The following is a 7,602-nucleotide window of genomic DNA, read 5'->3' on the forward strand; positions in this document are numbered from 1 at the left end:
CATGGGAAATGAATTATCAACTTTTCCTTCCTAGGTCATCTCCCGTCGGAAGAATGGACTTTCTGCTAGAAGACAAAGGACTTGCTTTTCTCCGGAGAAATATCTCCCCATTGATAAATAATGAGCAAAAGCAGAACACTTAAGCAGTGTTCCCATCAGCAGTATGAGCCGTGTCGGCACTGACCAGCTGGTCCTTGTCTGTTTTGCAGTCAAAGAAAACAGGAACTCAGCGTGCACCCGGGTTCCCAAGGATGGGAGGCTTCCATTTGCCAGGTGTGTGCATGGGCAGAGTGCCCAGTCCCAAGTCATTTTACAGAAAACCGTGCACAGGCATGGCCACAAAACTGCGGAAGCCCTAGGAAAGCAGGCAGGCGGCCACCCTATGCCCACAACACACTTACTCTGCAGGGCATCCTTGGGTTTTCTGGTAAACGAGAGAGCAGGGTAAAGTCACAAAGGCAATTGGAATGGTGGACAGGCAGCTCAGTTGTGATTTTTATTGCTGTTCAACTCAACACAAGTATTTCGGGATTGAAATGTGCGTTCAGAGGGAGTGAGGCCATGGAAGGCAGAGGTGGTGAATGAAGAAAGCAGTCACCTGTCACCTTGTTCTCATTCGCTTCTGTCTGCAGAGTTCAGCAATCAGGATCCTATTCATTAACACACTTTTCAGGCAGAGCTTTCAGGGATTCAGAGGTAATTGTTGGGAAGCAAGTCTTGGGCCACAGATTTGCTTTTGTCTCCCTCAGGAAGGTAAACTGGAATGATAGTGATTTTCTGGATAATTTGATCCGCAGGAGTAGTGCCCTAGAGTCACGTGGTGATGTCTAGGCCTTGCTGCTCATGCTGTAGAACCGAGTTACACGGGAGACCATGTTTGAACAATGTCCTTTAAGGAATTCAGTAACTAAACCCCCTGGATGGGGGCCAAGACAAGCCTGTTTAATGCCAAATTCCACTGTAGTGGGTCATGTTATTGGACAGCTCGAATGAATTTGGGCCAGAAAAAAGGGCCTCCCTCCCTCTCTCAATAGTTAGTTTTTTTCTCTGAATTATCCAGATAATTGCCTCACTTTTCAGCTTTCTTTTGCCTGTGTGGAGTAGAGAAGCGGCCCTACTTATTTAGTTTTGTAACTTCTGTGTATCAAAAAGAGCCACCTAATCCCATAAGGTTGTTTATTCTTTTATACATTTATTCATTTGTTCATTGTGAACCAGTCAGCAAATATGGAGTGGGTAAAACAAAAGACACATTGTCCTTATATATCATGCCATTTATTTGGGAACCTCTAATCACTTAAAAAATATTTCAAGTAATACCAAGCACTAGGAAAAAGTAAAACATTTTTAGAAAAGTTTGTCCTGATGTTGTATGTTTTTTTAAAAATAAAAACTTTTGGGCAGTACCTGTGGCTCAAAGGAGTAGGGCACTGGCCCCATATGCTGGAGGTGGCAGATTCAAACCCAGCCCTGGCCAAAAACTGCAAAATAAATAAATAAATAAAAAATAAAAATAAAAACTTGAACCTGCAAAACAAGTATATTATTTGAAGCCTGCACAGCACCTTTTGCTGGAAAAGATTCTATTCATTAGCATTTAATGTCATGCTGGCAACATTAATCCCTGGAAAAATAAGCTTGATTTCCCTGTAAAAACTGGAGAAGTGGAAACCTGTGTTTACGAATTTTCCTGTACTGGATGAACATTCAGATCTAGGCCATCCCGCCTTTCACCTGCTAAATACAAGTCCGGCTGAAGAGTCCTGAACTACCGTGAAATGTGGCTGCGTGGAGAGTGGGGTCTTCTTTGGCCACACCTCTCATTTCCACTCTCTCAATACGTGTTTTCACACCTTAGCAGCCCAACTGAAAAAGAAAGTGATTCACACTGAAGGTAACTGAGGAGATTGCTATGATGGAGGTATATTTTCCTGCTAAATGAAGGAAGTTGCGTTACCCCATGGTCAGGGGGCAGAGGGGTGTATCCTAAGGTTGCTGAGGCTTAACACTGGGTTTTCTCATCCTTTTGAGTTCTTCATATACAGGCTGTGCTGATCTGGCCGTTGGGGGTTGGGGAAGAGGCCAGACAGTACCAGTGACGTGCAGTGGGGATGGGAGGCTCCCCTCTCGTTGCCTAGTTGTGTCCCGCTCTTCAGAAGGGGTCAGGTGGAGGGCAGATTACCATCCAGGAAAAGGTGTAGGGAGCTTCAGGCACAGGTGAGTAGATGGACTGGAAGATCATAAATTACTTTTTAACTCCAAAGTTGTGGGGATCCCAATTAAAATCTTTTTGTTGTAGTTTTTCATCTTTTGTGTGAGAGAGAAAGTATAAAATATTATGCACATATAAAAAAGTACATAAATCAAACACCTGTGAAATCACCATTTAGGGCAAGAGTCAAACACGAGTTGGGGCCTCTGAAATCTCCCTTGACCCTTCCCCGTCACACGCCACCCTCCTGACTTTTATGGTAAATGCTTCTTTTCCTGTTAGCTCTCTTCCCAGTGACTCTATGAGCCACTAGTGTGGTTTAATTTGCCTACTTAAAAAAAAAAAAACTTTATATAAACAGACCCAGTGTTTTGCTGTTTTTGTTCAACCTTATGTTTCTGAGATTGACCGAGGCTTTAGATGTATTTGTCCTTCCTTCATTTTTTGGTGTCTGGAGCCAGATGAGGTTTGCTGAGTGGAGGCGAGTCCTGAGCCCCCGTGTGGTACTTCTCTGGGGCTTTCTTAGGGCTATTCTTTGTGTAGGTTTTCATTGCAGAGAACAGAATGCACTAGCTAATTTAGGCAGGAAGAGATTTAGCAGCTTTTAAACAAAAATTGATGTAATATTTTCCATATTTATGGGATTTTCAAGTGGCATAAGGAGTCACTGGATTCAGCCTTTGCCTGCATTTTTAGTAATCTTCCCTCACCCTCCCTGGCTACACATGGTAGTGGGCACCAAGGAGGTCCTACTGCTCAGGACTGGGACTCCTCAGACTCCAGTGCTCATCACCATGGCCTTGGTCATAAAGCTTGATTAAGAAGGTGCCATACTTAAGAGGCCTTGGTGTTGTAGACTCCAGAACATTCTGTGCCTGACACAAACTGCACAGACAAAAACGGATGTCCCTTGCCTCTCTTCCTGATACCCATGAAAGGTACCTCTGCTAGTGACAACACCACTCTGACATTTCCAAGAAGGACTAAGCACCACAGATGTGCTTCCAAGGGAATGGCAGAGCAGTATCCAAGCAACACGAGGTTATTCATTATGTGGAGCCTAAAAACATCTGGAGCTTTTGCCAAAGTGGATAGGGAAAAGCATTCTTCAGCTTTTAGGTCTCCCTTGTATACAAAGGCACATAACAGCAATGGTTTTCACATTGGGGGTCAGAACCCATCATTAGTGTATCATGAGAGCACCAAAAGAGACAATGGGACAGAACAAGAAATACTAGAGGCATCAGCCAAGTCAGGGCAAGTACTGTTCTCAGCACCACATATGTGTAATTTGATTGTAATGTAGGCATCTTCTTACTGTGGGCTGAAGGCCACTGTACTCAGAGGAGGGCAGAGTAGACGCCGGTGGCAATCAGCCATAGTCACACCTCTTGTCATTGGACATGGAGAAATAAACCTGCCCGAGAGTGGGACACCTGGGGCATCTTGTTGGTCAAATCCACCCTAGAGCACCTTTGTGGTCTCAATCATCTCTTCAGCCTGACCAATTCAGAAGCATGTGACACAATAGGGACAGCTTGGATCAAATCTTCTCCACAAATTCCCAGAATTCAGCTAAGATCAATTAAGCACCAGAAAAAATTGGATTTAGCAGTGTGCTCTGACCAAGGCCACGGGTGTGGGTCCTACTGAGTCCTACTGAAGTCATCCTCTGGGAGGCCCTTTGTGAATGTATGGAAATACAGACCTAGCTGTCTCACTCCTGCTTTGGAGCATTCAGTAGTATCCTTCAGCTTACAGCAGTGAATCCCCAACTGGATGTGCTTGTTAAGACACAGGTTCTAGGATCCTCCTTACAGAGTCTAATTCAGTAACCTTGGGGTGGGACCCAGGAATCTGTATTTTCACTGGAACCCCCTGGTGTATAAAACCAGACTCCTCAGCATCACCACTCTAATTGGGCCCACACCAGCCTGGCCCACCTGCAGTCTTCCATCTGTTTCTCCCACTCCACCATCAGTCCCTTCCTTTCTTCCTTGCTGACCTCTTCCTCCCTCTCATCTCAACCATCCTTACCTTCCATTAACCTGTAGAAAGAACTCAGCATAAAGAATCTAGCTCAAATACTGCCTATTTCGAAAACTGTCTTATGTTTTCATAAAATTTTTGTTTCTTTGATACGTCATATATTTTATAATGCATTGTAATATAGTGTTTATGATGTATTATAATATTGTGTTTATAATGCATTATAATGTTGTATGTATAATGCATTGTAATATGTGTTTATAATGCATTATAATACTGTGTATATAATGCATTGTAATTTTGTATTTATTATACACTATAATATTGTATTTACAATGCATTATAATATTGCACTTACAATGCATTGTCATACTGTCATAATCACATTGAGTTGTGATTATATGCTGGTGTGCCAGGAAATAATGAAGTACAGACACTACATCCTGTGATTTTTCGAATGTCTTGTGCTGCCACATGGTAGATACGTGGACAATATTTGTTAAATGAATCAATGAATAACATGGGTAGAGGTTTAGATGAATGGATGGTCAGATAGACACAACTCCTTCTCCAAGATATGGGTTTTCTTTTGATATTGGTCCTCAACAGAGGTTAGGACTGTAACTGCTAGAGTAGCTTATCTTCCTCCAAGATTGATGGTATCTTTGGAAAACTAAATGGATCATAGGTTAAGACCAGTTTCCACAGGATTCAGGGCAAGCCATTAATGGATGTCAAGGCTGGTGGGCGCAAGTTTGATTAGGAACTAAGTATTGGTATAGTATTAAAGTACCTCACAATAAAATTCTTATCAATTAAAAGAGAGAAAACCATGACATTATGGTGAAGAAACTTAGTAGATACCAATCTGAACCAGTGAACAACAACCTCGCTGGTGGTGGGACATATCGGCCTTGTGTTTCTCTTGATGCTCCATCTCAAGAAAAGTACATCAGAACATTCCTGCAAGGAGAATCATCAGACAAACTCAGGTAGAGCATTATCCACAGAATGGAAAGACAGAAAGACTGAAGAACTCTTTTTTTTTTTTTAAATTAAATCATTACTGTGTACATTGACACATTTATGGGGTACAGTGTGCTGATTCGATATACAAATCTTACATCAAACTTGTTTATCTAACCATCACCTCACTCACTCATTTGTTGTGGTAAGACATACTCAGTAAGACATTTATACTCAAGTCTTAGTAGTTTTGACATGCACCATTGCATCATGCACATTAGCTGAGGGCCCACCAAATACCTCCCTTCTCCAGGCTTCCCCCTCCCCTTCCCTCTTCTTCCTCTTTCCTTCTTCTTTCTGGACTATAGTTGTGTTTTATCATTCATATGAATGTGTAGGTGATTATATATTGGTTTCACAATAGTATTGAGTACACTGGATACTTTTTCTTCCATTATCAAGATATTTTACTAAGAGGTATATGTTCCAGCTCCATCCAGGTAAACATAAAAAATATAAAGTCTCCATCCTTTTTATGGCTGAATAGTATTCCATGGTGTACACATAACACAATTTGTTAATCCATTCATGGGTCAATGGGCACTTGGGCTTCTTCTATGACTTGGCAATTATGAATTGGGCTGCAATAAACATTCTGGTGCAAATGTCTTTGTTGTAAAATGATCTTTGATCACCTGAGTATATACCTAGTAGAGGAATTTTAGGATTGAACTAAGTCTTCTAGACTGAAGACTATTAAAAATCCATGACAATAAAATGCAGTGTGTGATCTTGGGGTCACTATGGGAACAGAAAACAGAGATTGTTTAGTGTTGACAAAACTTGAGAGTGTTCTGTTAACTAGAGAATGGTGTTGTATTGATGTTGAGTTCTTAATTTTGAGGTTTGTACTTTGGTTGTTTTTTTTGAGAAATACACACTAGAGGAATTAGTAGTGATGAATCATCAGGTCTGCCATGACTACCAAATGTTTTCTAAAAAAATAAACAATATAATGATAATGGGAGAGAGAGAAGGAGAAAGCAGGAAGGGGGAGCAAATGTGGTGAAATGTTAATAATTATAAAATCTGGGTAAGGAGATATAAAAGTTCTTGTACACATCTTGCAAATTTTGTATATTTTATTTAAAAATAAACAATTGACTTGCACTTGTGGCCAAGATAGAATCATGGGGATTAGATTATCTTTATGCCCAAATGACTGCCAAGGCAGCTAGAGTTTGTAGGCCAGAGTAGTCGGGACAAAAGAATTTTGGAGGTCTGCAGAGGGCGTCCTCTGAGTACTCAGCATGTGGGCCTCACAGTCTGGGCCAGCACATGTCTGTGAGAATGTTCCCCAAGTGTTATATGGGAAGGGCTGGGGACAGAGTCTGTTCCCAGAGGCTAGACTGGAAAACCTCCTAATTCATGAAGCATTGGGCAGAGCAGTTAGAAGGGTTTTTCTTGCATCAGAACTAAGGAATAAATTACTGAGACTAATTGCTACTTTTGTCTAGCTCAACAAATCTTAAACAGCAAGACCCCCAAAGATGAAAAAGTTACCAAGGAATGTAATTGCATCCAAAAACAAAGCTCAGGAATATTTATAGGTAAACAAAAATGTCTAAGACCTAACGATAAAATTCACAATGCCTAGCATCCAATGAAAGGCACCAGACATTTCAGGAAGCAGAAAAATATGACCCATAATGAAGAGAAAATCAATTAATTGAAACCTACCCAGAATTGACACAGAATAAGGAGAGTCTGAATGGTATTTTAAAAGCTGAAAAAATAAAATAGACATATAGGATATATAAAAAATAAACCTGGGCACAGTGGCTCAAGCTTGTAATCCTAGCACTTTCGGAAGCCAAGGTGAGAGGATCAATGGAGGGCAGGAGCTCAAGACCAGCCTGAGCCATATAGTGAGATCCCAACTCTACAAAAACAGAAAAACTGGACAGGTGTAGTGGTGTACACCTATATTCCTAGCTACTTACGAGGCTGAGGCAAGAAGATCACTTGAGCCCAGAAGTTTAAGGTGATAGTGAGCTATGATGATGCCACTGCAGTCTATCCTGGGTGACAGAACAAGACTCTGTCTCATAAACAAACAAACAAAATCAGATAGGGCTGGAAACTACCTTGTCTAAGATGAAAAATACTCTAGATGGCATTAATAACAGATAAGACAAGACCGAAAATAGCAATAGAATCTACTTAAAATTAAACGCAAAGAGAAAAATAAAATATTTTTAAAAGTTATGAGAGTGTTAGTAGTTGTGAGGCAAATCTTAGCAGGCTATAAATATGTATGATCTTGAAGAGAGTGGGAAGAAGAGAAAATACATTTGACAGAACAATGGCCAGAAATTTCCAAATTTGATGAAATCTACAAACATATCCAACAGTCCCAATGAACTCCAAAAACA

Source organism: Otolemur garnettii, unplaced genomic scaffold, assembly GCF_000181295.1.
Source record: "Otolemur garnettii isolate 467f Iridium unplaced genomic scaffold, OtoGar3 scaffold00138, whole genome shotgun sequence".
Taxonomy (NCBI): domain Eukaryota; kingdom Metazoa; phylum Chordata; class Mammalia; order Primates; family Galagidae; genus Otolemur; species Otolemur garnettii.